Here is a 10,703-nt window from a genome sequence, read left to right as displayed (position 1 = left end):
CACAGTTTAGCTTCTAGCCATTGGAGCTGTCCACATAACACGCAAAATCGAGCACCCTCCAGCTGTGACCTCCAGAAACCAGTCCGAGTCCCAGTGGGGAGTTAATTGAGGCAGCTTCAGATCTCCCACCAGATGCCAGAAGAGAAATTGTTATTTCTGTTTTTCTTTTTATTGTTAACTTAACAATCACCAACAAACGAAAACATTGCATTATGCAAAAAAGAACAAGGAAAAGGATACTGGGAACTGTTATCTCTTACTTAACTTAACCCCTTACAATATGACTTCCAATCTTATCATTCCATTAAATTGTTCTCTCCAAAGTTACCAATGACCTCTTAGTTGCCAAATCCAATGGCCTTTTCTCAATCCTCATCCTCTTTCACTACTCTGTGACTTTTGATACTGATTTTCCCCCACCAGGTTAGGCCTCCTTAATGCGTCCTTAGGCTACTGAAGCAGGAATCATGAGAAAACATATACCTTTTTGCTTTACAGTCAAAACAGGGGATAAAAATAAACCAGTTTGCAGGGGGAAATGGTTTTGTACACGGGGTCTAACATTGTAAACTCAAGACATCTCATACACAAAAAGGTGACCTCCCCCAACTATCACCTGTCTCTGCAAAAGTTTACATGGAACATCCCTCCAGCCAAAACCAACATGCTTGAAATGCCATCCAGGTTTTTCCAAGACTTCTGGACTGTTTATTTGTCTTGGAATGTCCTCAGAAAGCTCTGTCAGTGATTACATGACAGGGTAAGATCCCCAGAGTCCATTCAAATAGCAGGGAAAAAGAAAACAAGAGAGAAGCTGTTTAAACTTTGTTTTCTTTCCTTGTGGTTTGTTGTTCCCTTCTACTCCTCCATCTCCTTGGAAACTGCCCCAACCTTCAAGTTTCCTTGGCTTTTGCCTCTGAAGTCTCCTTGACCTCCTCTACTGCCTCCTTGGCCACTAAAGTCTCCACAAACATTGCCACTATGACCGCCATCACAACCTCCAAAGCCATTGGGCTTGGCCCAGTCCAGAGTTACTTTTTTTCCATCCATTTCCCTATCTTCCATGATGTTTTTCATACCTTTAGCATCTTTGTCGAAGTCAAAATGCACAAAACTGAACTCTTCAGATGACCCTGCCCCCCCAGTCTAGGACTATCCTAGTACTACTAACAGAGGCATGAAATGAATCAGTCTCTCAATGTTTCTTCTGTCATGTCTTTGGACAGACCTTTGATGAACAAAGTTTTTCAGGACTGGCTCCTTGATGCTGCATAAAATTGTCTCCTCTCCTTTAACCTGATCACTCTGCCTTCAATTTCTTAATTGTTACAAGAATTTAAAGTTTCTTTTGCATCTTCCACAGAAGCAAACTCAGTGAATGCATACGCTTTAGTTCAGCCTTGGTTGTTGTGAGGCTGACCAATGTTGCCTTTTCAAACACTTCCTGGAGACTTTCTTCAATGGCAAAGTTATTTAGTACTGATGTCTTTGAGTTTCCCTCCTTAGCTCAACTTCCAACTGAAGAAGAAGTTTTGAGGGTCATTAGGCTCCTTTCATGTGGCAAAGCACCTGGTGCTGATTCTATTCCAGTTGAGATTTACAAGGTAGGGGAACCATTGCTCATACAAAAGCTGGCTGAAATATTCCAGGTTATATGGCAAGAGGAAGTTTTCCCCCAGGAGTTCAAGGATACCTCCATTGTCCATCTCTATAAAGGTAAAGGGAATAGATTGTCCTGCAACAACCACAGAGGGAATCTCTCTCTTAGTCACTGCTGGCAAGATTCTTGTTAGAGGGGGGCAGAGACAAGATGGCAGAATAGAAAGATGGACCTGCTACACCTCTCCTCCCATAGCTCATAAAATACTGTAAAAATGACTCTAAACAAATTCTAGAGCAGCAGAAGTCAAAAAAATGACAGAGTGAAAGAGATTTCCAGCCTAAGGCAGCCTGGAAGGCCGACAGGAAAGGTCTAACACACCAGGCTTGGAGCAGAGCACAGCCCAGCCTTGGCTGCATGGCAGCAGGGACAGGACTGGAGCAAGCTTCAGGGTACGGAATCACAGGCAGCAACTGCGGTTCCCAGATTTCTTAACCTACAAATGCCAAAGACAGCTTCCAGGGTCAGTGAGAAAGCTCTTTTACCTGGTTGAGAAGGGAGCAGGGTCTGGCCCTAGTCTTGGCCCCAGGCCTGGCAGTGTCCATTTTTGGAGCCCTTGGCATGAAAATCCTGGGGGAATCAAACAACTGATCTGAATCTCAGCCCTGAATGGCAGCCCTAGGATGAGAAGGAGCACTGGTTGGTGGAGCTGGTGGAGATTCTGGACAGGGAATCCTACTCATAAATCCTGGGCAGAAAAGCTTGTGGTTACTCCCAGACCAGAGTGTAGGCAAGGAGAGGAGTAAACTCCTCTCCCTTGATTGTGCCACCTCGGAGGAATTGAAAACTTATAGGTCCCAAGAGTATGCCGTTCATTTGACAAAGGACTCAGAAGTCAAGTAACTGACTGGGAAAATGCTCAAAAAAGGGGAAAAAATAAGACTATAGAAGGTTACTTCCTTGGTGAACAAGTATTTTCTTCCATCCTTTTTGAATCCTTCCATCACCTGTGACCATTGCATTTTTTTTTTTGGAGATTTTTGGATGCAGAAGCTTTGACTTTTATGTCTTCAAGTGAGGGAAGGATTCAAAAAGGATTTTGAAAATCAAGTAAGAGAGGTAGAAGAAAAATTGGGAAGAGAAGTGAGAATGATGCAAGAAAATCATGAAAAGTGAGTCAACAACCTGCTAAAGGAGACCCAAAAAATGTTAAAGAAAATAACACCTTTAAAAATAGACTAACCCAAATGACAAAAGAGGTCCAAAAAGCCAGTGAGAAGAAGAATGTTTTAAAAAAACAGAATTAGTCAAATGGAAAAAGAGGTTCAAATGCTCACTGAAGAAAACAGTTCTTTAAAAATTAGAATGGAGCAGATGGAAGCTAATGACTTTACGAGAAACCAAGAAATTACAAAACAAAACCAAAAGAATGAAAAATAGAAAACAATGTGAAATATCTCACTGGAAAAACAACTGAACTGGAAAATAGATCCATGAGGGACAGTTTAGAAATTATGGGACTACCTGAAAGCTATGATAAAAAAAAAGAGCCTAGACATCATCTTTCATGAAATTATCAAGGAAAACTGCCCTGATATTCTAAAACCAGAGGGTAAAATAAATATTGAAAGAATCCACTGATCACCTCTTAAAAGAGATCCCAAAAGGAAGACTCCTAAGAATATTGTAGTCAAATTTCAGAGTTCCCAGATCAAGGAGAAAATATTGCAAGCAACCAGAAAGAAACAATTCAAGTATTGTGGAAATACAATCAGGATAACACAAGATCTGGAAGCTTCTACATTAAGGGATTGAAGGGATTGAAACATGGTATTCCAGAAGTCAAAGGAACTAGGACTAAAATCAAGAATCACCTACCCAGCAAAACTGAGTATAATACTTAAGGGGAAAAAAATGATCTTTCAATGAAATAGATGACTTTCAAGAATTCTTGATGAAAAAACCAGAGCTGAAAAGAAAATTTGACTTTCAAACATAAAAATCAAGAGAAATATGAAAAGGTAAACAGGAAAGAGAAATCATAAGGGACTTACTAAAGCTGAACTGTTTACATTCCTGCATGGAAAGATAATATTTGTAACTCTTGAAACTTTTGTCAGTATTTGAGTAGTTGGAGGGATTATATACATATACATATACATATACATATACATATACATATACATATACATATACATACACACACGTATATATATATATACGTGTGTATATATATATAAACACATATACATGTATGTAGACACACACACACATATATATACACATAGTGCACAGAATAAGTTGAATAGGAAGGGATGATATCTAAAAATATAAAATTAAGGAGTGAGAGAGGAATATATTGGGAAGAGAAAGGGAGAAATAGAATGGGGCAAATTATCTCTCATAAAAGAGGCAAGAAAAAACTTTTTCAATGGAGAGGAAAAGGAGGGGAAGTGAGAGGGAAAAAGTGAAGCTTACTCTCATCACATTTGGTTTAAGGAGTGAAAAACATGCAGGCTCAATTTGGTATGAAAATCTATCTTACATTACAGGAAAGTAGGAGAGAAAGGGATAAGTGAGGTATGGGGGGGGTGATAGAAGGGAGTAATTAGAAGTAAACACTTTAGGGGAGGGACAAAGTCAAAAGAGAGAATAGAATAAATGGGGGACAGGATAGGATGGAGATAAATACAGTTAGTCTTTCACAACATGACTATAATGGAATGACTACACATGTATGGCCTATATTGAATTCCTTGCCTTCTCAGTGGGGATAGGAGGGAGGAAGGGAGAGAAGGTGGAACTCAAAGTTTTGGGAATGAATGTTGAGAACTCTTTTTGCATGCAACTGGGAAGTAAGAAATACAGATAATGGGGTATAGAAATCTATCCTGCCCTACAAGAAAAGAGAGAAGATGGAGACAAGAGAAGGGAGGGGTGTGATAGAAGGGAGGGCAGATTTGAGGAAAGGGTAATCAGAATGCATGGGTCTTGGGATCCAGAGGAGGGGGGGAGGTGGGGAGAAAATTTGGAACTCAAAATCTTGTGGAAATGAATGTTAAAAACTAAAAATTAATTAATTAATTAAAGTTTTTTTAAAAAAGATTCTTTCCAGAGTCCTCCTTAATAGAGTGATCCTTCACCTGAAAGATGGTCATCTACCTGAGAGCCAGTGAGGCTTTAGAAAGGACTAAGGAACAGTCAATATGGTGTTTGCTGCCCTACAACTCCAGGAGAAATGCCAGGAGCACAACAGAGGTCTGCACACAACATTTGTAGATCTGACTAAGGCCTGTGACACTGTTGGTTGTGAAAGCTTATGGAAAATTATGTCAAAATTTGATTGCTCAGAGAAGTTCATCAGCATTGTATGTCAATTTCATGATGGCATGTTTGCCCAGGTTCTGGATAGTGGACAATGCTCTCCTGCCTTCCCAGTTACCAATAGAGTGAAACAGGGCTGTGTGCTTGCTCCCATGCTTTTTAGCACTATGTTTTCAGCCACGGTGACAAATGCTTTCAATGAGGATGAACATAGATGGCATCAAGGTCAACTACTGTACTGATGGTAAGTTCTTCATTTGAAAAAGGCTACAAGCCAAGACCAAAGTGGAGTGAGTGTTGGGGCATGATTTTCTGTTTGCAGATGATTGTACACTCAATGCAGTCTCTGGAGCTGAGATATATCAAAGTATGGATCAGCTCTCTGCTGCTTGTGCTAATTTTGGCCTAATAATTAACACCAAGAAAACACAGGTGCTCCATCACCCACCAGTACACCATCCATACGTGGAACTATTGGTTACAACAAATGGAGAAGTTTTGAATGTTGTGGATAAGTTCACTTACCTTGGTGGTGTACTTTCCAGGGATGTACACATTGACAATGAGGTTGACACACTCACTGCCAGAGCTAGCTCAATGTTTGGGAGAGAAGAAGAAACTTTCCAAAGAAAAATTTGGGAGAGAAGAAGTATTAGACTGACTACCAAACTGAAGGTCTACAGAGCCATTGTGCTGACCTCATTGTTGTATGCCTGTGAAACATGAACAGTCTACCAGTGCCATGTCAGGAAACTGAATCACTTCCATTTGAACTGTCTTAGGAAGATTCTGAAGATCACCTGGCAGGATAAGGTACCAGATACTGAGCTCCTTGCATGAACTAAACTAAATAAACCTTCAAACTATGCTTCAGAGAGTGCAACTCTGATGGGCTGGCCACAGTGTTCAAATGCAAAATGTATGCTTGCCAAAAAGACTATTTTATGGAGACCTCGCATGGGGCAGGTGATCACATGGTGGTCAGAAGAAGCAATATGAGGACACTCTCAAGGTCACTCTCAAGAACTTTGGATTTGATTGTGCGACATGGGAGACACTGGCACAGGACTGTTCAGCATGGCATGCCCACATTAGAAAAGGTGCTGTGAGCAAAGCAGAATTGAAATAGCACAAAGGAAACATAGGATGTGTAAATTTGGAGTAACCACCCCAAATGTTCACACAGACTATCTGTGCCCAATCTGTGGTAGAGTATTCTGAGCTCATATTGGTCTGATCAGCCACAATCATACACATTATAACTTCACTTTATTATCGTGATATCATTTTGGCTGTCTTCGAGAATAAAGGACAACAACCAACCATTACCACTCCAGGAATTATTCTTTTGACCTCTTGAATTCTCTTGCCTTTGATTTTTCACTCCTGTGTAGTCCAGAATGAGTGGCCAACCATCAGTCTTAGTTCCCTGCTTTACTTCCAAGACCTTGTTCATATCTGTTTTGGTCTTAAATTTCATGTAGGAAATTTGTTTGGTTGTCTCACGTTGGTGCAGACCAATCTAACCTTAGTAGCATCTTCAAACCCTTCCTTGAGCTCCTCCTGAGTTACTTTACAAGGTAGATTCTTTAAAAATTTTTAAAATAAATTCATTACTTATTTATTTTTAATAATTCTTAAATTTTTTTGCATTCTAAATTTTCTCCCTCCCTCCAATCCTCCACTCACTGAGAAGGCAAGCAATTTGATATAAATTATATGTGTGAAATCATGCAGAACATACTTCTACATTAGCCATGGTGAAAAAAAAGGAAGAAAAATAAAAAAATAAATAAAATTATACTTTAATCTGATGTCAGAAATCATCAGTCCTGTCTCTAGAGGTTGATAGCATTGGTCTTCATGAGAACTTAGGAATTATCTTACTTCATCATGTTGCTGAGAATATCGAAGTCTTTCACAATTGATCATCATATAATATTGCTGTTACTGTCACAATGTTCTCCTAGTTCAGCTCACTTCACTTTGCATCAGTCCATATAAGTCTTCCTAGGTGTTTCTGAAACCATCTTGCTTGTCATTTCTTATTGCACAATAGTAGTCCATCACAATCACATACAAAAGCTTCTTCAGCCATTCCCTGACTGATAAACATCCTTTCAATTTCCAATTCTTTGCTGCCACACAAAGAGCTACTATGAGTATTTTTGTGCATGTAGATTGCAAAGTAGATTCTTGATGAAGAGTATTCTTGTATCTTGACTTTTTTTCCAGTTTCATTTCAGAGCCAAGGACTTTGGAGGCAAATTTATTGAGTTTTTTCCATGCTTTTAGAGGATTCAAATTCCATATAACCAAACCTCCTGGTCTGCCAATGCAGACAAGCACAACCATAATGTTCTTTTGTGAAAAGAAGTTCATGATGCCAGTTTTAGCTCAGAAATGGTTTTGTTAAAATTCAGGTTACCAATGAAGATATGAACGTTTGTATATGCTTCAGCGTCCAATGTCTTCAGGGACTTTCTATCTACCCATTTCCTTTTTCCTCTTTCCTGGTGGTTCTTAGATGAGTGCTTCCTCTCCTTCCTCATCTTTCTCCCTCTCCTCATCTTGATCTTCCTCCTCCTCTTCAGATTCCTTGACTTTGCTGACTTTCCCAGCTTTCCCAAGCAAAGCTTTCACAGAAGCAGTCTTCCCCTTTAGTAGGCTTGGTATCCATGGCTCCTTCAGGCATTCTTATTTTCTTTTTCCTCATCATTATCATCTTTCTCCTCATCCTAAGTGTTGTGTTTGGCCAGAGCTGCTCCCATTTTTATGGCTTTGGGTGGTTCAAATTCTCCATCCTCCTCACCTTACTATCTTCAGACTCACTGTCCTCTTGGTTGGCATTCTTCCCATTTTTTGGCCCCATATGTCAGAGGTGCTGCTGTTTTTGCTAGACTGGTTCCCTTCTTCTCTTGTGTGATGACAACTTTGGATGGAGTAGCCACTTTTTTCACTGGTGCCATGGCTGCCTTCTTACCAGGAGTCACAGCTGCTTTCTTGGCAGTTGTAGTGGCAACAACAGCTTTTTTTGATCAGTGGTACCTTCTTTGCTGGAGTAGCCACTGCCTTCTTGCCCTTCTTCTGAGCAATCACAATCTCTTCTTTACTACTTTCCTCTTCATCTTCTGATATGTACTTAGCCTCACTGTCTTCTGTCTCCTTGGGGGCAGATGCCACTTTTTGATTCACTTTGATTTTTAGGAACCTTCTCAAGCTTCACCATGGTGACATCATGTGATGAGGGAAGTGGAGGGTACAGATCCATTGGGCAGAGGCCCAATCTTTGACACTGTTGATCACTATTTCTTCCTTGAGGCTATTCTCTTTAGTTTTGGGGACACTACTCTCTCCTAGTTTTCCTCCTTCCTCTCTGACTGTTCCTCATACCCTCAGGATGATCCCTAGAGCTCCTTCTATTCTCCTTCAATACTATTTCACTTGGACATCTCATCAGATCCTGTGGATTTAATTACCATTTCTAAGCTAAAGACTCTCAAATCTACCTTTACTGGTCCAATCTCTTTGCTGACCTCTGACAGCTCTCTCCTGCTCTCCTTTGCTGGATCCTCAAATATGCCAATCCTGCCCCAATCTATCTGTTAATCTTAGCAATCTCCAACTGCTTTTCAGACATCTCAAAATGGAAGTTCAGTAGACATCTTAAACTCAAGTCTTTTTTTTTTTTTATTAAATTTATTTATTTAAGTTTTAACATTCATTTTCACAAAATTTTGGGTTACAAATTTTCTCCCCTTTTATCCCCTCCCCCCCCAAACACCAAGCATTCTAATTGCCCCTATGACCAATCTGCTCTCTCTTCTATCATCCCTCTCTGCCCTTGTCTCCATCTTTTCTTTTGTCCTGTAGGGGCAGATAGCTTTCTATACCCCTTTACCTGTTTTTCTTATTTCCTAGTGGCAAGAACATTACTCGACAGTTGATCCTAACACTTTGAGTTCCAACTTCTCTTCCTCCCTCCCTCCCCACCCCTTCCCTTTGGAAGGCAAGCAATTCAATATAGGCCATATCTGTGTAGTTTTGCAAATGACTTCCATAATAGTTGTGTTGTATAGGACTAACTATATTTCCCTCCATCCTATCCTGTCCCCCATTACTTCTATTCTCTTTTGATCCTATCCCTCCCCATGAGTGTCGACCTCGAATTGCACTCTCCTCCTCATGCCCTCCCTTCTATCATCCCCCCCCAACCCTGCTTGTCCCCTTATCCCCCACTTTCCTGTATTGTGAGATAGGTTTTCCTACCAAAATGAGGTGCACTTTATTCTTTTCTTTAGTGGAATGTGATGAGAGTAGACTTCATGTTTTTCTCTCACCTCCCCTCTTTATCCCTCCACTAATGAGTCTTTTGATTGTCTCTTTTATGAGAGATAATTTGCCCCATTCAATTTCTCCCTTTCTCTTCCCAATATATTTCTCTCTCACTGCTTGATTTCATTTTGTTTTAAAGATATGATCCCATCCTATTCAATTCACTCTGTGCACTCTGTCTCTATGTATGTGAGCGTGTGTGCATGTGTAATCCCACCCAGTACCCAGATACTGAAATGTTTCAAGAGTTACAAATATTGTCTTTCCATGTAGGAATGTAAACAGTTCAGCTTTAGTAAGTCCCTTATGACTTCTCTTTGCTGTTTTCCTCTCGGTGCCGCGGCCGCGGCAGGGCTGCACTCAGCTCCCAGTCCCGGCGCCCAGTCCGCAGCGCGAAGGACCCCCCCGCGAGAGGTTTGCAGGTCTCTCTGGAACAGAAATCTCCCTCGCTCCAATGTTCCGTGGCCTCTGGGTGCGGAATTCGCCGTGAGTTACTTCCCTGTAGCCATTCTATGGGTTGTGGGTTCAGAGCTATGTGTATGTGCGTCTTTCTACTCCGCCATCTTGGCTCCGCCCCTATTATCTTAAACTCAAGTCTTAAACTGAACTCATTATCTTTTCCCCTAAATCATTCCCACTCCTACTTTCCCTATTACTATAGAAGGCCACCCCATCCTTCCTGTGTCTCAGGTTCACAACCTAGAAGTCATCTTGGCTTCCTCACTAATCTCTCACTCCCCCATATCCAACCTATAGATTTCACCTTTGCACCATCTCTTGGACCTTCTTGGATCTTCTCTCCTTTAACACTGCCACCACTCTAGTGCAGTCCTCATTGCCTCACATCTTAACTATTGTAATAGTTTGCTAGTGGGTCTACCTACCTGGCATCTCTTCCCCACTCCAATCCATCTTCCATTCAGCCACTAAAGTGATTTTTCCCCAAGTTCAGATCTGACCATGTCACCCTCCTATTCAGTAAATTCCAGCAGCCCCCTACTATCTCCAGGAGCAAATACAAAATGCCCTGCTTGTCATTCAAAGCCTTTTATAAACTCTTACTTTTCCAGTTCTCCTACATCTCTTTGATCCAAGGACACACCAGCCTCCTGGTTGTTCCACAAACAAGACATTCCCTCTCTCTATTCTAAGCATTTTCTCTGGATGTTCCCCCTACCTGGAATGCTCTCTTCTCCAATGACTACTGACCTCTTTGGCTTCCTTTAAGTCCCAACTAAGATCCCACCTTCTACAGAAAGCCTTCCCCCAACCCTTCTTAATTCCAGTGCCTTCTTTCTATGAATTATCTCCTATTTATCTCATTTTGAGCTTCCTTTGTATATATTTGTTTCCATGCTGGCTCTCCATTAGATTGTCTTTTGCTTCTTTTTTGTAGCTCCAGTGCTTAACGGTGTCAGGCACGTAACAGGGGCTTAATAAATGT

General features: G+C 40.9%; 1 pseudogene; it reads right to left on the bottom strand.

The window, feature by feature from the left end:
- Positions 1-858: 858 nt before the first annotated feature.
- Positions 859-7,796, bottom strand: LOC140522626 (nucleolin-like; annotated as a pseudogene).
- Between the last annotated feature and the right edge of the window lie 2,907 nt (positions 7,797-10,703).

The sequence above is a fragment of the Notamacropus eugenii genome, chromosome 2 (assembly GCF_028372415.1).
Source record: "Notamacropus eugenii isolate mMacEug1 chromosome 2, mMacEug1.pri_v2, whole genome shotgun sequence".
Classification (NCBI taxonomy): Eukaryota; Metazoa; Chordata; class Mammalia; order Diprotodontia; family Macropodidae; genus Notamacropus; species Notamacropus eugenii.
The sequence above is the reverse complement of the archived record's forward strand: the minus strand, read 5'-3'. Positions and strand labels throughout refer to the sequence as shown.